General features: G+C 36.9%; 1 protein-coding gene across 2 annotated transcripts in view; it reads right to left on the bottom strand.

Annotated features, from left to right (window-relative positions):
- fbxw7 (F-box and WD repeat domain containing 7) overlaps positions 1-24,081 on the bottom strand; it is a 167,332-nt gene that overhangs the window by 108,965 nt on the left and 34,286 nt on the right. The gene's annotated exons all lie outside the window — the stretch shown is intronic.

The following is a 24,081-nucleotide window of genomic DNA, read 5'->3' on the forward strand; positions in this document are numbered from 1 at the left end:
AGCTCTGACATCCCTGAACAAAAGACACAGATGTGCCGTTGAAGTACTGCTAAGGCCAACTCTATGCCGGCTCTGTCAGGATTGAAGCACAAGCCTTGGTTCTATTGATAATCCAGAGTACCTCTCCAACTGAACAGGCAGACAGCCAAGCAGACAGAAATCTGTTTCACAGAATATGCTGGCATTGAATCAACTGAATAGCTACAAGGATTTTCATAAAACTATTTCACTTGGCATTCACTGATATCGAAGGAACTAAATAAGGGATAGATGGAGAGAACATAAACTAGTGGGAGCCATGTGGTTGCAAAAAAGTGCACCAGACTAAAAGTATCAAAGTCATTAAAAATCCATCAAACTGAAATTGGAGTACTGTGGCTTTTAGCCATAAGTGCGAATCAAGTCATCTAAATGTTAGTGTACTTCAAAAAGTTTATTAAAATTCACCCTTAGCAGATATTTAAAATTTACAGCACTTCTCTTCTGGGAACACAGACCACAAATATTTATGACTCATCCTGAACAAAACAGATTTTCATCCAATCAAACGGCATCTAGCTTGTGATCAAAGAACAGGATACATCATTATTTTTGGTTTGTTTCTCAGGAGAAGAATACATAAGAAGTGAAATGTACCCCCATTTAGGAGTACACATGGACATAGATGACTTTAAAGGGGTCATGATTTCCTGAATGCAATCCACTTAATGCCCAAAATGCCAGAGTTTTTGTCTACTGATGAAATCCGCATTCTCATGAATAATCTTGAATCATAAAGTGTAGACGCAATGTAAATAATAGATGCATTGTGCAGTGTAAAGAGTTTCACTGATTTAAACAGAACTTTGTAAGATTGTGACAAACTAAGATGAGTGACATCTTTGTAATGATGTAAAAATGTCAACCTAGATTAGGGTAAGTACACCCTCACTAATTTCTGAAGTATCCTCAGTGATTTGATTCTGGAACTGGGCCTGTTCTGAACAACTCATGTTTGTTTACCAACCACAAGAGTGATAATGCAGTTAAATAAAGATTCAGAGTAAAGCTCAAACTGTTGTTCTATCATTAGTTTGCATAGCCTTCCTAAAGACCTTAGGCGTTAGAAATGTATGGCTTAAGTTTAAATGTTGTGCCTGAGACTGTGACTGAAATATCAAGTTTTAGTGTGTTCTTCATTTCACAACAGTAAGCTTTGTGAATTAATTCTAAACATTCTGCCAGTTTTGTTGAAAGATAAATCAGTGCTAAGCATTTTGTGCCTGGAGGCAACACAGGAAAGGATATTTATCTTTAATCATCCTGTGTGTTTATAATTACCGTCAAACCAGCATTTAACACTAAGACACAAAACATATTATTAAAGGATGAGTTCAAATGAAAATTTCCTGATAATTTAAATCTTTCTTTCTTCAGTTGAAAAGAAATTAAGGTTTTTGGATACTGTAAAAAAAAAAAACATGGATGTAGTGTCTGTGATTTCAACCGTATGTTTCTAAAGAGCATTTTTAAAGCCCAAAGTGGGCAGAGCTGGCCGTCTCCATCTTGGCAGTGTGTCACCGTGCGTCACTCCCGGATAATCGAAAATTACATTTAAATTACATGACATCAACATCTCAAAAAAGTTTGGACAAGGCCATGTTTACCACTGTGTGGCATCCCCTCTTCTTTTTATAACAGTCTGCAAACGTCTGGGGACTGACAAGTTGCTCAAGTTTAGGAATAGGAATGTTGTCCCATTCTTGTCTAATACAGGGTTCTAGTTGCTCAACTGTCTTAGGTCTCCTTTGTCGCATCTTCCTCTTTATGATGCGCCAAATGTTTTCTACGGGTGAAAGATCTGGACTTCAGGCTGGCCATTTCAGAACCCCCCGGATCCTCCTCCTACGCAGCCATGTTGTTGTAATTTATGCAGTATGTGGTCTGGCATTGTCATGTTGGAAAATGCAAGGTCTTCCCTGAAAGAGACGACGTCTGGATGGGAGCATATGTTGTTCTAGAACTTGGATATACCTTACATCATTAAAGGTGCCTTTCCAGATGTGTAAGCTGCCCATGCCACACACACTCATTCAACCCCATACCATCAGAGAAGCAGGCATCTGATCTAAAATTTTGATTCGTCTGACCACAGAACAGTTTTCCACCTTGCCACAGTTTATTTTAAATGAGCCTTGGCCCAGAGAAAACGCCTGCGCGTCTGGATCATGTTTAGATATGGCTTCTTTTTTGACCTATAAAGTTTTATCCGGCGACGGCGAATGGCACGGTGGATTGTGTTCACAGACAATGGTTTTCTGGAAGTATTACTGAGCCCATGTTGTGATATCCATTACAGTAGCATTCCTGTATGTGATGCAGTGCTGTCTAAGGGCCCAAAGATCACAGGCATTCACCGCAGCATTGGGGGAATTGGTGATCCTCTGCCCATCTTAACTTCTGAGAGACACTGCCACTCTGAGAGGCTCTTTTTATACCCAATCATGTGCCAATTGACCTAAAAAGTTGCAATTTGGTCCTCCAGCTGTTCCTTATATGTACATTAAACTTTTCTGGCCTCTTATTGCTACCTGTCCCAACTTTTTTGGAATGTATAGCTCTCATGAAATCCAGAATGAGCCAATATTTGGCATGACATTTCAAAATGTCTCACTTTCAACATTTGATATGCTATCTATATTTTATTGTGAATAAAATAGGTTTATGAGATTCGTAACTTATTCCATTCCTTTTTTTACTCACAATTAGTACAATGTTCCAACTTTTTTTGTAATCGGGTTTGTATGTCAAGCATGATCTTTTCAACGTGATTACATATTACGTCAAGTCATGGACGCGCATCGCAAAGCAGTGCAAGGAGAGCATTGTTTATAAAGCATATACATTTTTAGAAAATGACAGATCGTTTTGCTAGATAAGACCCTTATTTCTCGTTTGGTATCTGGTAGCCCTTTGAAGTTACAGTGAAACTGTAATTTTGACCTTTTAATTTCAACCGTTTGGTAGCCGCTGAAGTCCACTGTAAGGAGTATAATCCTGGAATGTTTTCATCAAGAGCCTTAATTTCTTTTTGACTGGAGAAAGAAAAACGTAAAAAATCGTGGATGACATGGGGGTGAGTAAATTATCAGGAAATTTTAATTTGAAAATGAACTAATCCTTTAAGTGTTGCTAGTAAAATTAGTACATATCTGGATTATTATAATATTTGATATGTTCTATTTGTGTACCAAATATCACAAATATCTCAAGTTTCATTAAATAAGTCTTCATTTTTGTTTTGATAATGAGAGAAAGGTTTCTGGGCTTGGGACTAAAGAAGGGAATTAGAATACAAGGTATTTTATCAGTATCAGGTGTTTTTTAGTTTTTTTGAGTCAAACTAGTCTAAATTTCATAAAAACATTTTTTTTGTGTGTGGGGGAGACAGCATGCAAACCCACGTCAAATGACCGACTTCATGTTGACAGACAAGTGAAAATAAAAGCACACCCCATTTAGCTATCAAATTTGCCTAGTGTAACAAAGACAACTCACAGGGCTCAAAGTCTGAATAAAACTCCCTGCCAGCTAACCAATTAGTTTTATCATGACGTTCTGTGTTAATGTGCGATATTATAGAGGATGCTAATCTAAGTAATTATACTTTTTCAGCAGTCACAGGGACCAATAGCAGAGCCTAGGACGCATTCGGCCTGGTAATTCTATCAATACAAGACTAATGTCCCCTTTTTGCCCTTGAGTCTGTGTTACGAGGAAGGTATTAATCAATACCAGAGCTATGAAAGGATTCAGAACAGTTTGAAAATAGGTAACCCAACCCTTCAAGACAAGGCTTACCCAGGATGAGGGAGCATCGTCTCACTCAGAGAGAGAAAATCACTACCTGCCTACATAGCAATCAGTAAGCCACAGAGAGGAAGACAAATGAAAGTGAATCTTTCTCTCTGCCTTTCCAATGAACATAGCATTGAACACTCCTTTAACCGCAGTTTTCGTGGCTACATGGAAAAACCAGGCCCTAAATGTGCCATATGGTACTACCAAAGCTTAAAATATGCACACTACACTTCTAAAAAGTCAATTACTTTCATAATGAATGTTGGATCAAATATCTGAAAGTGGGAATAACACCCTTTTTCCCGAACAAATTAAATGATCGTCCCTAATGTAGAACAGAGACCAAATAACTCTGATGACAAAACAAGTTAATCTTGCTATAAACTCCATTTTCCATTCTCTCAAAATTGAGAATTATATAAGAGAGGTTGCAAAAGCTTTTTCCCCCTCATAGCATTTTATCTCATTAGCTGGGGCATAAATATTTTCCCAAGATGCACCAGATCAATCTTGTGCAAAGTGAGCAGCCCAGAAGCAGAGCTTTTTCAGAGGCAGTGCTTTTCAAGGCAGTACTGCTCAAAAATCAGAACAGGCAATATATTGACTATAGGTCACATATTAGAGTCCATGACCTCATGTGCCACTCATCTCCATTGGAAGCAAATTGTTTTGTTTGAAACTTTCTTTAAAAGCAGCAAACGGAAATTCAGCTGCAGACAGCCTTTAACAGATGTCCATTAAGAATGCATGTCAGTTCAAAGACAGCTCTACGGTTGTCAAGGTAGCAAGACAGCCATTAAATCACCTGGTTCCATTACAAAATCAATTACTGCAGTGTGCTTGCATGGTCTCTCCGGTCCCTCTAATGGCCAAATAACAATGGAGACACTACTGCAAGGTCAGTCCTGCTGTGCTGATCCAGACAGACTGAAATCTTCATCAAGAGACCGCTAACAGCTCCTTTCTCAGAGTGCTTCCACCATAAATGTACATTGTTCTGAACAAATAGCTAATTAGAACTCTTATGCAAACCACAAATGGACCAACTGACCATGTTTTCTACAACTATTGGCCTTTTTGACCTTAGTCTGGTTTGACTAATGAAAACAGGAATGTAAATAATAAATATAGAGAGAAAAAAAAGTGACGTGACAGTCAGAATTCCGAGCTCTGCATTTAATGTATCCAAAGTGCACACGCACCCGGAGCAGGGGGCACCCATTTATGCGATTAAGTCATGGTATTGCCAGCCCGAGACTCGAACCCACAACCTTAGGGTTAGGAGTCAAACTCTCTAATGTTTTTAGAATGACAAATTTATCACGGAAACTATCAACACCAAAGTACAGAATAAAACAACCCATTGAAAGGAAAAGCACATCGATCCTCAAAGTTTTGTTGATATACAATGTGGCTTCTACGCAATCCTTAGCTTCTGAAACTAGTCTACAACAAGACAGTAATCCAAAAACTTGTGTAGAAACCAAGTTCTTATAACCACTACAAATATTGGTTTAAGCTGGATATTACCTTGTGCTGAGGTGGGCAGCCAGAAGCCAGGTGCTGCAGGTGCTCAGAAGTGTGGCTGCAGGACAGCAGGTCTGAGCAACAAGCAGAGCGGCCAAGCCTCTTCATCAGCGATGAGATGATGCTGCAGCCACAGCCGCACATTGACTTGCTCATCAGAAACCAAAAAAAAAAAACCTTGAATGAGGAGAAGACTAATGACTCAAGCCCAGGTGAAAAAGAGGTTCTCAGCAATCAGCGGCCCTCACTTTGAACGAGTGTGCTGTCAGCTGAAGTGACAGACTGGGAGCAGTCACAAGTGGCTGCGTCAAAAGAGAAATTTCCAGTTCCAGGAGGAAAACTGCCATGGAAAGTAAAGTTTTGTCAGAAACAACGAATTCACAGGTCCACAGACACTCTCCTCGGGTGTTCCTGGGACATCTGAACGGTTGAGAAGACAACCTTGTGAGAGTTCACCCGAGGACAGTTGTCCAGATCGATTCTTCCAACCTTCAGTATTTAAGTAGTTCAAGGTGAAGAAGATACCTGTGTGGCTCCTGTAAGTTCAGGAAGCTTGCCCATCCCTGTAATGCACAACCTGAAGATGCAGCAAATCCTGCAAGTGGGTAATGATCCTCAGATGGCTCTGGCACAGGTAGTCAGGGAGTATCTCTCTCAAACAGGCCAAGCTTACCCTCCCTGCACTTCCCTCAATTGCTTGTGATGAAGCTGCATATCGTCCTTCTCTCTCCCACCCCCTCCCTCGCTCTGACACAGTCCGCTCTTCCGAGCATCTCGATGAACAGCAGCTCTGGAAGCCCCTCCCTCCATCTCTCCTCCTCACACTAATCTCAACAGCAGGACTGCCTTCAGTTACAAACCAGTGTTTGGATTTGTAGTTTAATACAGTTTTAGTGCATTCAGAATAACATAACCACAAAGGACTACTTGAATTTGTACAGTATGCAGAATTTGTATTGTATTATTAGATGTGCGGTATACCATCAAGCAAATACCATACATAGTGGGAATGTTACATCCAACAATGCAATGTCCTCGTCTTTTCATTTTCTGTGTGACGAATAGACCAGAAGCTATAACAGATTGCATAACTTCTTTCATGATTCAATATTTGAATGGACAGCCAAAAAAAAAAAAAAATTTATAACAAAAATTGGATTAGACATAAGAGCTACATTTATGTTCTGATTCTTCTGAACCAAACATGCAAAATGTCATGTGACAAAAGAGTATATTATTTGAAATATTTAGCAGACACATTCCAAGTAGTATGTAAGTATGTAAGATTTCATTCCAATAATGCATTTTAGATCCCATGCCAAGTAAGTTCACAATTTTGTCATCTACTGTAGCTGGGGTTAGAAAAAGAGCGGGTCTACCAAACATATAAATTATGAATTCAATAAGAAATTATTTAAATTACAAATACAATTACAGCAAAAGGTCAAGGAAAGAGAGATCAGCATCAACATTTTGCTGGAGGCATGATTAAGCAGCTTATTTGGAAAACTGGGGAAGTAGTAATGCAGATAAAGATGCTGACAGGCAGTGGGCAAAACTAAATGGAGGCAATTCAGAGAAAAACCATCTTTAGCCCAAACACATCATGACAGTCCGTCTCCATCCTAACCTTATCGCTCAAAGTGTTGAGCTGCCTCACCTAATCTCATGCATCCAATCTGATTAGTGAACAGCCCCGGCTCCCTTGGGCCTTGTGGGAGATATGCAAATCATCTGACTCATCAGCAAATAATATGACAGATGATAAAGAGATTCCACTGTAGCGATCACCCCATTGGCTGATGGAATGGAGGGGGAAGATATTGCAAGGTGCAGTGGTGTCTCAGAGGTGGGCAAAATATGAAGCTCCAGGCAACCAGCCAGCAAACTAAAAATAGGCAAGTATAATCAGGACGAATCACATTTCATCGTAACCAATATCAAAAAGGGCACTTGCCTTAAAGGTATCCATGATGGGATCAAATAGTTAATACCCTAAATATTCAAACAGAACCAGTCCGAAGAATGAACACAATGGCTGTATTTTGCGAAAGTGACCAACACGGTCTTGAACTAACTACCACCTTAGACAAGTCTGTACTGGTTCTCTTGGAAAATGTGTTGAATCATGATTTGATTTTTCAGTCCACGCCAGCTGCTTCCATGACAAGATGTTGGTCACCGCAAGAGACTTTCCACTCAGTATTCAGAAAGTCAGGTGCAATCAGCCAAGCATGCAGAGGACACGCATGGACGTCCACGGCACCACTAGCCTGGAAATGATCTGCGGTTATCGCTTCAAGGTGCAAACAACTTCCACAGAGCATATTTTACATTTAGGAGTGATGTTTTTTTTTTTTTTGTTTTTTTTTGAGAGAGAGAGAGAGAGAATGCTCAGCGATAATGGATTTGGGCAAATTAGTTGTCACTTTATTGCACTTATGAATAAACTTTAAAGTAATTCCCACTTGCCACCCGTTTCCCTTCTTTCAGACACCTGCTAGATCTGCTAACTCCACTAAAATGGGGTTCTGGAGCAAAACTCCTCACTGACAGAAACATGGGGTTTCACTATAAGAAGTCTTGACATTGTGATTCATTACACTCAGTCTATTCTCTGCGGTATCTTTAGCCCTGTTGCCAGAGTAAATAGACCAAATCAACAAAACCCAGCAACGCAGACAGAAACTCATTCATTCTCCCAACCATGACACAATCAGAGATAAAACAAAAAGAGAAAAACTCTCAACATTGGGGTTTCATCTGGCTGGCATAATGATATCAAAGGCATGCAGCATCCAGCCCAATTTTCTGGAACAATGCAATAATCTCAAGTTGAAAAGCCTTACCCTTCTCTATGAAAACAGAGTGGTAACACTTTAAATTAGGAGCTAGAAATATTTAAAATATATGCTAAGGGTTTGATGCAAGATAAACTGTAACAGCTCTGACATTCTGTCAATTGCCACAGAAAATAATTTAAACTTCTAATGCACTTAAATTGGAAGTCAATGGAGAAGAGGTGTTTAAAAGCAGAAAAGTGCATCTTATATTTTTGTTAAAGCATTTACAATAATTCTTCCATACAAAATGTTATTTGAGATGTTAAGACGTCTAAATTGTCCTTTAAGTGCTTTTTAAAAAGACTGATGTATATTTATACATTACCAATGCAATTCCTGCGGATGGAGTTTGCTGCAGGTAAACAGTAATTAATAGATAGTTATGGCAAGTGTCATTCTAGTACCCCTGAACATTCAGGCCTTTCAAGCTAGTTTTTCATGTTCATGACAAGAGTTGAAAATTTAATACAGGCTTGCTCGAAGTTAGATTCTCATTTTCGCAAATCATTACACCTCTACAATGCCTGCTTCAAGGACTTTCTTTCGAAGTACATAAACTTTGTTGTTCTTCAAACTGAAAGAAGAGTTTAAATTGCTATCTGACATGATGTACCAATGTTGTATTAATAACTACAAACATTACTTTAAGAATTTTTGGAGGATTTCTAAAGAAGAGAGACTCAAACATGACAGAAACAATAGCAGAGCATCGATCAGTAAATTTGCTCATGGATACTTCAACACTAAGAATGGCCAATATCGACACCAAGCACAAAATTCAATGTGTGAATTCACGACTGCATGACAATAATTGATCCTTTAGTACCAGTTATGTTGGGCATGATGAGTGTTTATTCATTATGAAGTATGCAGTAAAAATAAATAAATAATAATCAAATAAAAAATTAATATGGAATAAATAAAAATTGTTCCTGAATTTAAGCAGGACTGGCCAATCACCAACTACAGGACTGAGACAAATATTTGCCAATGAAAAATTGTTGAAAGATCAATGGACCTCTAAGAAAAATTAAGTTTAAATAACTTTAAATAATACGACATTACTACAATCTAAATGCATGCTATAGATCTTATTGTGAACAGTTCATCTATGCAAGTGATTTTTAATATCTATCAAAATGACATCTTGATCTTCTGATGAAAATGGCAGACTTCCCTCTGGCAACGTATGCAAGACTTAAATTAAGGGTTGGTTGCACCAATAATGATTAATCTTAAATCTAGATTAAATCAAAGTTTATTCAATAATTTGGTTGCGCCAATCTTTAAACCTGGTTTAAAAATGAGCAGGTTTACATTTAAACCATCATTTTGATTTGATTTTATATTTAAGATTTACACCTGTTATGGAGTCTGGAATGTGTTCAGTCTCTCATCTTGGTGCATTAGGTGTCTGTCAAAAAAGATAAGAATATCTATAGCATTTCATGGCAGTGGTGCCGTGCCTCTCATAACATCGTAGATGGAGTTTTAATCGCAGGTTAGATTTCTAATAATTTGAAAATCTGTGTTTAAAATAATGTGGTGCAACACAACTTAATTTAAAATAAAATCCAGATCAACAAATTCTCGATTGGCTCCAAACTTTGCTTAAATTTAATCCTTGTTGGTGCAACCCAACCTTAGCCTACTTTAACTCTGCCCCTGCAAGTTCATGTTCATCTGCATCCACTTTTGAGTACAACTTCCCAAATCTCAAAATCCAAATCAACAGTTAATGCTTAGAAACAAAGCTTGCTCTGCATTTGTTCTTTTTTGATTATCTGTTACACACAATACAGAAGATAAAGATCTGCTACTGTTTCTTTTAGTTCCAGATTAACAGTTTAAAGATATGATGGCAAACAGTTTGTCTGCAGAAGGACTGAGAAAAGAGGTGAAAGATCATGCTGTGTTCTGTGTACATTATTTATGAATATTGCTTTTCACTGTCAGCTCCCCGCTTTCACATCGATCCGGTACGATCCAAGGTCTGAGAGTGTGGATTTCACAGAAACAGACAGAGGGACAGGAAGAGCCATTCAGATTACTCCATAAACAAGTAAAAGGAAAGGTGAAAGGGGTTCAATAACCGGATAGAATGTGACAAAGAAAGGTAGTTTAAAAAGCAAAATGGAACGATAAATAAAAAAAGTAAACTACTAGCTTTTTACACTTCCTGGTGAAAATTTGTTAGGGTGTTCTGAGTTGTTGCCCTTATTGGCCCAAATCAAACGTGCACAACTCCCATACATGGCTTGTGTCTTTTTATCCCATGCCTTTTCTTAAAAACACACACAAAAAAAAAAAAACTTTTCAATACCTCCATACTGAAAAAAGCATTATGAAATTTGCCCCAATGCTAACCAATTAAGAAAAAAAGCTTAAAGTATGTATAATTAATAGGGCTGGACCAAAATATTCAATTTTTCAAATATTCATTCGATGGGTTGGCATTAATTTTTCAATTTTGACATTCAAATAATCGTTTTTGTTATTTGAACATCTGGCATCCCTGCAAAACTATATTCATTCACGCTTGAATATAGCCATTTTTTACTGTCAGGCCGAATGGTTCTAAGGAATGTCATATCTGTATTTTTAACGTGAGCCTCGTACAGCGCGGCACGATTACAAACCATTATCGGCACGGATTTCTTGGCACGGTAAGACAACAGCGCTTAGCTGTACTGTTAAGAGTGCGTGTGCGTGATGTTGCAACTCTACTGCACGCTGAACAGAACTAGAAACTTCAGATCCGGATTTAAATGCAGCTGACAGAAAATCCTGCTGCGCCTCGGAGCACCATTTACATAGTTTTCCATTAAATTACATTATATTCGCCCCGAATCATTGTTAATGTACATAATGAATTGTATATTGAGCATTTTCATCTAAATGTCTTTGTGTAATAATAATAATAATGTATGCTTCATTTATAGAGCTATAATATAGATTGCTCTTTCAATTTGCTCCGTTTTATTAAACACTGAACTTCAAACTTATCTATGCCTCATTGTTCATTCTTGAGGTAAACTTGTGTCCGTTTGGTAAATAAACAGTTTTAGACCACTGCTCGAGTTAAACAACGCCCGGAGTGTGTATGATACCAGTGAGTACTCCTAGACTCATGACTCAGCGCTGCTTTTTTATTTTGATTGTATAATCATTTAGTGTTCAAGGATAGAAGCAGTTAAAGTGTGAGATTATACATTGTGCTGATATAATTATAGATTTCTGTTAGGGGTGCTTCGATCATGATTGGCCGATCGTTAATGCGCATCTCGTCAGTAAAGCCAGATCTCTAATCAGTGGTAAATTCCCTCAGGTGCGTTATTTCACATAGAGCAGCTGTTACTACTCCATTGTTAACTGAGAAGATGCGCAAATAAACGCTGAAAATGAACGTGGATCATGCGCATCTTCTCAGTTAACAACGGCTCTGTGTAGTAACAGCTGCTCTTCATTTTTTCAGAGGATCAGTTGCCCTATTGGTTAAAATCCCCAAACTGTTTATCTAAATATTAAATTAATAAATGACATCAAAACAGGGGCGTTTGCGTTATGATGTGGTGGGCTGCTGTGGGCCAGAAAGTCCAGGGCAACCTTTTGGTCCCAGTCCGCCCCTGAATGGCGCACCCCTATCCAAAAAGCACAACCAGTTGTATTTATAACATTATCCTGAGTGTGAAGTGTTACCAGAATTTGTTTTAATTAAGGTGAAAAATAAAAGTTTTGTGTTTAATGTATTTGTGTTGTTAAAATGGATTTTAAAACATATGGTATCGAAAAAAGTATCGTTAGGAACCGGTATCGAAATTGGCACCGGATCGAAAGAAGTTCTGCAGTTTATTAAAAGTTGATTAATTCTGAATGTGTTGCATGTCCATATTACACCAAAATGCAACACTACACTGCATTTTTTTCTTCTAGTTCTTTGATAAAGTATTATACCAAAAGGCTGTCAGGAGTAAAAATACAAAGAACAAAGGATCATTTAGTAAGAATCATATCAGGAAACCCAGGCAGAAGGTAGCAACTGCTCCCGAAACATTAAACCATTGTTTTACCTACACAACGGTCATTGTTCCAGGTGAGAGTTATCAATTTCCTGTAATCAGGAATGCAGCAGTCAGACTATTGGTGAACAAAAGCTGTAGCATGTGCAGAGGCAACCGGCCAGATAAAAAGTTCTGTTGGATGACTTTACATTCACAGACAACCACATCAAATGACCTTTAGACAGATATGGCTAGTGTGCTGAATATGAAGGAAACAAGTCTTTAATAAAACAGACACGCAAGGTCAATTTAAGACAGACACCCCCTGATTTCCAAATAACCTGGAGGGGTTTTTAATAAATCCTCAATATCAATGCAAATTGAACAACACAGCAAGGAAAGAGCTGTATATGGACGAATTGAATTATTGGTATACTGCCTGCAAAGTTAGTCTAAAATAGGTATAAGCCATGATCATCGACTAGTTAGCTGGTAAATTACTAGTCGACCTAGACCTATTAGTCCTGCCTCTATTATGCCTATTGAGGTTAACTAGCGTAAGTCAGTAGTGTTAGTATGCACAGCAAATGGTGAAAATCAGACAGTCACAATTTTTAAGACAATAAACTGTCCCAGGAATAATTGCATTAAACAATAATAATGTCACTTTAAGACCATTTACATCAATGATACACATTTTCAGAGAACAATTCATTTTTGATTCCTAAAAGGAATATTATGTCCCTTTTTACAATATTTAATACAATTCTAAGGTGTCCCCAGAATGCCTCTGTAAAGTTTCAGCTCAGTTTTTTTTTGCACACACATTCAACACACGTGCACAGAAAGTGGCTGTAACAAGGCATGCTACAGCCTCTCATGTCATATTGCGCTTAAACTGTCAAAAACACACAAGTTTGTTAAAAAGAGTCGATTATGTCTGTGAAGGTAAACAGCTGGGAAATAAATTGCATGTTTATATTAGATCTGTGTGGCAGCAGCGTAATATACAGTAAATAAAAAAATCCACTGCTGTCTTGTCTCCTCTGAGGCTGAGACATGGAAAAAGTCAGATTTTCATGATGTGTCATCTTTTAGAATATGTAAACACTGGAACTTGAACACCAAAATAATATAAATGCTCTGAATAAACAAAACTATGAATAGGGTACATCAATATTAAAGTACTTGGAAGTGATCGCAATGAATGATCATAAAAACAATGGTTTTGTCAGTGGGACAGCATGTCGTTATGAGAAGAGTGCATCCACGACAAAAATTTAACATTCTGACTAACACGTAACCATTTCATGACTCGAAAGCAAGCTTAAAAAATTGAGTGCTGTCAAATGATTATAAAAGTCTGTTTACACAATATGTGCATATATTTTTTATGTATATAAACACACACATGCATGAATACATTTAAGAAATTTTTTTTTGTATATATTAAATATAATATAAATTATATGAATATAAATATTAGGGCTGCACAATTAATCAAATTTCTAATAGCGATTACAATTATAGATTCCATAATTACTTAATCGTTTAAAGCAGCAATTAATCGTTCAAAGTCCACTTATGTTATTCTGCATGCTTAAGATATGTTTTTTTTTCTTTCTACGTGTCATCTTTTAGTATAACATAATACCATTCATATATACATATATATATATTGTTTTTATATAATTTAAAGAAACAACCAATCCGATGTATATTTTGGATGTGATTTCTCATGATTAATCATTTGACAGCAAAAAAAATTTAATAAAATGCTCCCAATTAAATTCTCTGTTCTGTTAGCTCCTCGTGATCCAGTTGTTTTTGAAAACAAGAATGTGTCTAATCTTTTAAAGGGGACATATGATGCACTGCATTGTGCATCACGCTGCATAAAGCTAAAACCATGTCTGCATTTGTGATCGGAGAAACAACAAACAAGCCTACTCTCTACACTGCTCAAAACTCACGTTTGAATCATCATATGTACTTACAAGTCAGTCTTATAAGTCAGTAATTTGGCAAATTCTTTGTTTCAGAATTGTTCTGAAAAGAATATCATAGCCACAACTAAATCCACTGACACAATCCCCTAACAACAAAATGAGCCTCTAACCTTCTGTAATATGATTCCCCTTGATTAATTGCCTGTGCCAAAATTGCATGAATAAGTGGCTTCAGTCTAACAGTCAGCTGGTATTCTGGCTGGCATGAAATCACACCTGCTGATGCCAACATCAAAACGAGTGGTTTGCGTCGGCTCAACAGCAAGAGAGAGCCAAGAGCAGAGGGGGGGATCATTACCTGCCATTTATTAGACTGACTGTGCCAATATGCTGCAGCCAATGTGAGTCATCTGAACACCTGCAAAAACTGAGACACAGTGTCAAGCCTGTACGAAGATTCATGACCTGACGCTCCTAACACAGCAAAATCATGTGCTTCTAGAAGTGGCGATCACTCATACAACCTCATTGATATGCAAAACATGAAAATGATTCAGTGCTTCATAAAGTTTCACCCAAGTTTAAAAGGTTCTTTCAAAGTTGAGCCAGCTTTTCCAATCCATGTCCAGGCCTGGGGAGTAATACTGATTGCAATACTAATTGCATCCCTTCCATTAAAAACTAGTGATACCTTCGAACGCAGCATTCAATATTCGCCTCTCCTCATTAAGTTTGCTACAAATGGGCATTTCATTAACGTGTCCGCTGCTCTCTCATCTACAACTGCACACTGCACACCAGTTAATGAGGATTCAAGTTAAACGGGTTTACAGTCATTAGAAGGTTGATCGATTTCAGAGCATCACAGACAGCAACAATGTTTAAAATATAAGGAGGAAGGTAAAATAAGTTAGGACAACAGCAATAGGAAAGTAAAAAATGATATTGCCTTTAACTGTGGATCCTTCTTGGAACGGTTTCCCCATATTTACGTCACTCCTCTTACATTTATATAGTTTAATTGTAAAAGTACACTAATCCACTTTTAACATCCGTCATAGTCAAGAATGAAAATAAGTGAAATGAGAAAAAGTAATGCAATAATGCTACTATAATCAAAAAGTAATCATTTTCGCTTGAAACAAATTAATGTATTAAAATTAATAATTGTATTTAGCAAAAACGCAGTACATGTACAATTTTAGACTTGTTTATATGATTGCAAATATATACTGCATTATCACCTGACTCATCTGCTAACTGCGACAAGGAATGCAGATTTTATATTATCATTAACATTTACATCATTTTCTGTAAAGCTGCACAAAAACATTGTGTATTGTGAGAAGTACTAAAATTAATATGACTTGACATTCTAGGCTTTTACAAAGAATCCTGAAAAATGAATCACTGTTTCCACAAATATTAAGAAACAACTGCTTTTAATATAACTGAATAATAATAATAATAATAATAATAATAATAATATAAGCAGTGAATCAAGATTATTTGAATGGTTTTGTAAAGATTGGAGTAATGGCTGCAGAAAAGCTTTGGCATCACATAATAATTTACTTTGAACTATGTTTTTAAAATTTAAAGTTAATGCTTCACAATATTTATTCTTACTGTATTTTGACCAAATAAATGCAGTTTTACTTAGCATAAAACACTGAATACTATTAAAATGTAAACATAGATTGACATAAAAAAGCTATAAGAATATCAAAAGAAAAAGTTTATATAACTCCAAAATAGTAGTACACATGAAATGATCAACTCAGTTTTAATAGAGCCTGTATGTTATGCAGTGTGAGATACATTGCATATCAGTGGTGAAAGAAATAAGCAGCATGAGGAATTTGAATGCAGTACTGCCTAAATGTTACCTGTGCAGCACTCATCCTGGTTAGGATCATGCAACTGAATATATCTATATACTGCCCTCTAGTGGGGCTGTGAACCAAGCACTGTGTAACCAGGGTAACAATACCCTGCACAGGCACCAGATCCAAATCAAAGCTTCCGGTCACCACAACAGCCGGGCAGGGTGGGCTAACTGCTGTTCGCTAAGTGCATTTCCTGTTTTCAAGCAGCGTTTCCGAAACATGAATGAGAATACTGACCGGAGTAAACTGGGCATTTTTCAATGGATAGGAGAGAAAAAAAACCTAGTGAGCTAAAAAGCATTGTAGGGTATTTCTGGCTCTAAAAATACCCAACAAAAATGTTGCTGTCTCAGAACATACCTATTGTGCTTTAAAAAACAAAAATCCAAGTTCATGTTATAATCACTGATACAATTTGTGGTATAATACTTATTTACAGAACATACCTATTGTGCTTTAAAAAAATATTCCAAGTTCATGTTATAATCACTGATACAATTTGTGGTATAATACTTATTTACTTCAGCAGACATTACTGCAGGCTTCAGTGTCACATGATCACTGTAAATATGCATATTTGGTGCTCAAGAAACACTCCTTATTATCCAAGCAGCTGTGCTGTTTAGTATTTTTTTTGGAAAGCATGACACTTCTTTCAGGATTACTCAAGGAATAGAAAGTTTACACTTTTTGTAACATTATAAACATTATAACGTCTTTACTGTTCCTATACACCTTTTTTTTCTTTCGGACCCACTTTATATTAAGTGGCCTTAACTACTAAGTACTTACATTTTAATTAATAATTTAGTACAATGTACTTATTGTGTACAAACATGTTTTTACATTGTACTTATATTTTTTTTTAACTACATGTAATTACATCTGTATTTAATTTCTGTAATTACATTTATAATTACACTGTTGACCCATAGTTTACACCTTAACCCACCCTTAAACTTACCCATACCTCCAACCCTCTCCCTAACCTTACCCCTATCCCACCTCAATAGCAGCAAAAGTGTTTTACAATACAATATGAACACAATAAGTACATTATACTTATTTTGTTATGTAAGTACATAGTAGTTAAGGCCACCTAATATAAAGTGGGACCAAACAATTTATATATGTTTACAAATCAAACTTTAGAACGAGTGGAAACTGAAAGTGTAAAAATAACAATCAAATGAAACTGAAATAAACGGAAAATATTAATAAGCACTGACACGCTTTCAATGGCTCCATCGGTAAGATAATAACATGGCCATAAACAAAACAAAAAAATAAAATGACGATGTTTACACTAAAAATAAATCCATTCAAATATTCACTCCTCTCAAACTATATGAAGACGAATAGACAAATGTTTGGTGTTTACACCTCAGTTAAAGTCAAATTACATGGATCTTACATCAGATTCACTGTCAGGAGCCTGAGAGATGAACTCATTTGAAAACCCCTGAAGACTTGACTGCTGTAAGCCAAACTGAGAACAAAGGATGTAGACAAGCTGAGGTAAGAATGACTGGGACTACAACAGATCAGAAAACGTCTCGTCCATGAGAGACTCAAATGGCACTGACCCACAAATGGGTCAAAGCTGGACTTGGAAGTGAGGTGGTGTGTGGTGTAGTGGTTAAGACAGGGACACACCAAGCCAACTTCAAAGAACTAGTGGTGACAAAAGCAGACTGAAACCCTGCTCAGACTACAACCGAATGCAAAACATGTGCATTCTGAGCCTCCATGAGAGGAATTAATGGTCTATATCAGCAGCTATCAATATTCATCATTCAAAAGGAGAAAACAAAACTAAGTTATGTGAGAGATACAGAAACACAAAATGTGAACAAAGCAGCACTTGTTTACCATTTGTAATATTTGTTAATAACTATATATTTTAAGCAGCTCATGTTGTTATGAAAAATTCACATATTGGAATGATTAAGACCATGTCTGTGCCCCATTCATTTACTTGCTCATTTTCATCACTATTGCTTTAAATCTAGTTTGCTAAACCAAACATCCAATCAGAGTTCTCACCGATGCGGATTCAACGTTTAAGTGGGCAAACTGTGGCACCTTTATGAGCCCAGCAAGAGCCAACATGTGGAAAACGTAAAAAAAAAAAAAAAAACTATCCAAAAACTCAACGCTGTGTCCCGGGCCTTTAAGGTTCAGGCAGGGATGATTAAAAATGGACAGTTGGACTGCAGCACGATGGAGTCGTGCAGACCTAATGGCTGCCATCAGTGGCCTCTCCTGTGAACCACAAAGGGAAAGTTGAATTATTAAAGAGGAATGAATAGAAGAACAGGCAAAATGAAAGGGAAACACTGCAGAGGTTCAGGTTTGACCATCACACTTTACAATTAGCGATTTTGTAAATGAGGACCACACAGATTTTAAAGTCTTTCCGATCACAACAAATACACAAAATCGTGCGCCTTGTTGCACATTCACAGACTACCTAATAGGGATGTAACAATTACTGGTTAGAAGATAAATCATGATAAAAATCCCCAACTGTTAGTATTATTAAAACCATTTTAGATTACCGTGAATTAAACAACTCGTGTTAAATAAATACTGTCCAGCATAAAGCACAGTTTTCAGTAACACGTGCGCACAGTACGTAGAGTAGATTCCTTTTGAATGAAAACAGGGCAGAAAAGCTGGAAGGTTTTAAAAGAGTGCTAAGGGAATTATATAAATTAATGTATGAGCTAATTAGTTATATGAATGTACCTCTGAAGGTTTTCAGAAATTATTTACTGGCATTTGTTTTTTGTCTTCGCTCCATGAAATACCTAAAGGAAGTGTTTTCACAATACTGCATTGTAGAAGGAAGTTACAGGAAACTGCTCTAATTCGGCTTTTCCATATGCGCCACCTGCTGTCAGCGAGTGGATTTACAGAGACTTGTATTTACATTCAGTCTGTGTTCAGTTCCTGTCTGGCCAAAAATTGACCAATTTTACGAATAAAATAAAATGCATATAATTTACTAACTAATTATCATTTCGACTTGTATCTTTTCTTTATTTAAAAAGGCTGAAATGTGAGGTTTACTTTTTTATTAAACTTTTTTAAAGCTTCTTTTGAACATCTACATTAGATATTTCACATGCTATTATTCAGTCAAGTTGTCATTTAAAATCTGAAGATCATTGGTAATGTTATTGTTTTAGTGATTATGCAAACAAAAAGCATTTTGTTTAAAATATAAAACTTGAAGTGATTTATGTTTCTTAAAACCCCAGAGTTCCTTGAAATGGTCAGAGAACAACTGAGACTTGTACAAACAAATATTTATATTTGCCATTAGCATGCTGACTATATGATAAATTCCGGAAGTATTCATGGTCCTTTATCAATAATAGAGTATATAACAAAATATGTTTTATGTATCAGCAAATGTATGCAATCACACATATTTCTAAGTAAACCGATAATTAACACCGTTAAGCATTTGATATACCTGAGAATACAAATATCAACATGCAGCATATTAAATAGTGCTTTAATCTGTTTTTTTCCCCCTCAAACTATGCAATTAGTATATGAAGTTGAAATAAAACTGTATTAACAAATGTAGTAGTTTACCCTCATAATGTGATGCATTTCAGAGTGAAACAATGTGCAGAGTGAAATAATGTTAGTGTGGTGGGGGTTATAATGCAGATTTGAGTTGGAATTTTAGTTTACTATTTTTACTGTGTTCTTTTTCCCCCAGAAATAGTTGGAAAAGGTTATTATACAGACTATCGACTGGGGAAATTTGTATTTATTTAATTATTTATTTATTTAAAATGATGTGCACTGATAAATCAAACAGTAAGACCAATATAATTTTTCGAGAAAGCAAACAGGGTCAATCAGGATTTCATGTGGCCTTTAAGCATTGAATTAGACCATACTATGTCCGGGAATCCCTCAGAGACTCACACTCTTTAGTCCATTTGTGTTGCCTGAATATTTATACATATTTATTTTCTTTTTCAAACACGCTTATCAAATCATACTGTGTAGCTCATACTGCATTCAGAGCTTATGTATAATTCATCACTGATATATAACATTTTATATTAAGGGGGCCGTCAGACGCTTTCTACCCGTCATTTCTCTTACAATTTATCACGGACTCTCTCTCAGCTCAACACATCTTTTTAAAGCAAGGTATTATAAACAGCCCAGTGGCCTCTAGCAGTGCAGCTCTTTAAAAATTAATCAATGAAAGAGCTGCCTCCCTCTGCACCATATCAGTTTACCTTTAATTCACAAAAGCGTGACGAGACATACATTATTAACCAGTTGCTTGAACGGCCAAGCACACAACTCCCCCAAGCAAATGCAGAGACACAAAAACAAACATAGACCTTTGAATATGAAGCTGCCTGTCTCACAAAAATCCCTCTTTAGTGTAGCAGGGCTGCACACTGTGGGTCTTGTGACCGACATTGAGGGGAAGTGTGAAAGTTCACTTCCTTGCTTCAACACCAAAGACAATGGGTGGCTGGGTGGGTCTCTCCACCTTTATTTTCTTCCTTCTGTCTTTCATCCTGTGAATGGTACAGCTATCCCATCCGGGAGAAGACAACAAATGGTGGTGAGTGTTCTGAATGGACTGCTCGTCTCAAAAGCATTTGTAGCAACCATGAAGGTACCATATCTAAAGCTTCAAAGCACAGTCTCTCCAAAGAGCAAAATTGATTGTAAATTCAGAACCAACATGGAGATTTATTTTTAGGACAAGTAAAGAGAAAATTCAAACAAACAAATCAAAATTCAAATCCGATGTCATTCAGTAAATGGATCTAAATAAATCTAGGAAAACTGATTGAAAAGATTCAAGTCACTGGGATGAATCAGTTTCCACCAATATTTGCAGATGGAAGTCCAATTACTGCCAAACTACCCATAATCTCAAAGAAAACCAAAGAAGGATTAACGACTGCAACAACAGCTTATCTGGTATATATATATATATATATATATATATATATATATATATATATATATATATATATATATAGAGAAAGAGAGAGAGAGAGAGAGAGAGAGAGAGAGAGAGAGACACACACACACACACACACACACATATATATATATACACACATTTTAGGTGTGCATTAACGAGGCTGCCTGATTATAAGCCTGGATATACTTCACAATCCGTGTTCCATTCCATCTCGCGCACAGCTGCGTCCACACAACTTTCAAAAGGCAAACGAGCTCGACACGTAGTAGGCCTACCACTTCTGTCTCATCACTCACCTTGTGTACACGCACCTTCCGCGTGGTCCTCAAAAGATCGCCTGCACGCGGATGACAAAAATTACAATGTGGACAGTGCGAAGACTACCAAAGTATCCTTGACCTTTATCAGTGGCGCACAAGATGCGATGAAGATGTAAGTGTCATTTCATTATAAGGTTTATGTTAGCCTATCCAGGTGAAGCCATCAACGTGTGTGGAGAAGATCTTGTTTACATCAAAACTGAAACCAAGACATTCACACAGAACACATATTTCGCACATTTTCTAGAGGAACACCGTTGGACCCTTTGTAGTTAACTATGCATGCATACATGATGCTGTTTCGTTTATAGTTCTTTAAGCAACTTAATTATAATTGGTTCAAAAACATTGTTTTAAATATGTTTTTTTGTTGTTTTTTTCACAGTCATGTATTCTAATGCTTTAAATAAACATGCATTAGTAATATTTTGCTTGTGGCCTCAGAAGAGAAGCAAAAAGCTTTTCTTCACCCCAACTGAAATTATGAATTTTAAATTTGAATATAATTTGAATTTTGATCATATTTAAGTAAAAAAAATTAAAATTTAGTTTTTCAGCTATTTTGACAGCCCTAAAATCTAGTCTCTAAAATCACTGAAACTGCTGTTAAAAATGAACCATCCATTCATCATATCATCACACAAAACTAAGAATTAGAATAATTGTAATGTGACGATCAAATATAGGTGGGGGTGGGTGGTGGGCGGATAATTTGGAGCGGTGATAATTTTAACTCATCCGTGCATCTCAACACTACACTGACCTGGGTCTCCAGTAGTAAACAATGGAGCATGCTCTGCGGGACAAACTAAGTAATTAGCAGTGTTTGGAATAACGACGTTTAAAAGAACGGCGTTAGGTAACTACGTTATTTTTTCAGTAATGGGGTAATCTAACTAATTACTTTTCCCGTCATTACAACGCCGTTAACGTTATTGAACGTTAAATACGGTGTGTTACTATGCATTAATTTAATAAACTATGCAATCCGAACGCACCCCTGGCTCACACAGCGAGTGAGCAGGTGGGTTAATGACGAGATAAGCGATTATGATTGGCTAAGGCAGTGTCATGTGTTTCATGGTAGCCAATCAGAGCCAGTGTTTTTACACACATGTCGGCACACGCAGCAGCAACACAGAGATTTGCAGCACCAGCAGCAGAAATGGCGAGTCAGGAGCAATCCGATGAAAAGTTGGCATTTTCAAGGTGGTCATAGGCAAGAACGTGCATGCAATGTGTACATGTAATGTGTGACACGCATCTACAAAGCTAGTGGCCAAAAACACTTTTCTTACAAAGATAATACTTGAAGTGCAGGATAAAACTCAGCAAACAGCTGTCTGTTGACGTGCAATAAATATCGAAAGTTATGTACGAACACCTGTCTGTTCTACTCATTCAACTGACTTGTGAAAACTGCAACAACAAAAAAAATTATTCTCTGACAGATTTTTTTTTTTTTTTTTTTTTTTTTTTACAGTAACGCAAATAGTTACTTTCCCTGGTAACGAGTTATAGGGGTGTGACGGTTAGTATATAACCGTGAGACCGGCGGTTATAGTTGAACACCGTCATTAGAACTCTATAACCGCCAAAACCGTGTCATTAAAATATTTTTTACAAACATTTTTTATCAAAAATTATTTTCATTTTTTAGATAGGATCATAAGATGCGCAATATATTGGGAGACATGGTTTTTACCACTTAATAAACTTTTGTAAATCGTCAGACATATTTACCACTTCATAAAATTTTGCTTTGTAGAAAACCTTTCTTAAAAACGAATTTCGTTTTGTACAAATTTTATCTTAATTTTAATAAATGTTTCATCAACCAACTGCGTGTATTTTAATAAATAAAAAGCAAATATAGCAGACAATGATAACCGTGACATGGAAGCACCAGCGCGCCGCGTTCACTTGCACTGCACTGTGAACTAGAGCGCATCTCATCGTAAATGAAACTCAGCGTAGGCCTATGCTTCATACATTAGCATTAAATATCTTTGCTGCATCCTTTCTAGAACAGACAATGGCTTTTTTGCGGCTCGCATCAGCAAAGCATTGCATCGCAAAACAATCAGTGGATGGCGGGCGGGTGCGGCTTAGAAATTTGCTCAAAAAACGTTGGTGCGGATGATGAGTTTTGTGACAGATCTCCTTAATAAACGGAGGTCTGAAATCTCTGCCCCTTTACCGATCAGAGTGCGCGCTGACACGGAGTTAACCCGCTATCTCCAAGAACAACCAATTGACTCTACGGCAGATCCACTAACCCCCCCCCCCCCCCCCCGACGGTTATGTTATGGACCGTCACTTTTGACTCACGTCATAACCGTCATCACCAATTCTGAAACCGGCACACCCCTAACGAGTTACTTTTATTATAGAGTAATTCAGTTACTAACGCAGTTACTTTTTGGAACAAGTAGTGAGTAACTATAACTAATTACTTTTTTAAAGTAATGTTCCCAACAGTGGTAATTACACCATTCAGAAGCATTTAATCTGCATTATATGTGCTGTAAAATAAAATAATATATAAACAATATATCGTTCAAGCTGTAATCAACATACTTCAATAGTTTTTAAATATTTTTTCACAGTGAAGACTAAAGCCCCTTTCACACTGCACGTCGGACCCGCAATATTCCCGTAACATTGCCTGGTCGCCTTCTGTGTGAAAGCAACCACGTCCCGGAATTGATTACCGAATCGAACCCGG

Source organism: Carassius gibelio, chromosome B1 (genome assembly GCF_023724105.1).
Source record: "Carassius gibelio isolate Cgi1373 ecotype wild population from Czech Republic chromosome B1, carGib1.2-hapl.c, whole genome shotgun sequence".
NCBI lineage: Eukaryota > Metazoa > Chordata > Actinopteri > Cypriniformes > Cyprinidae > Carassius > Carassius gibelio.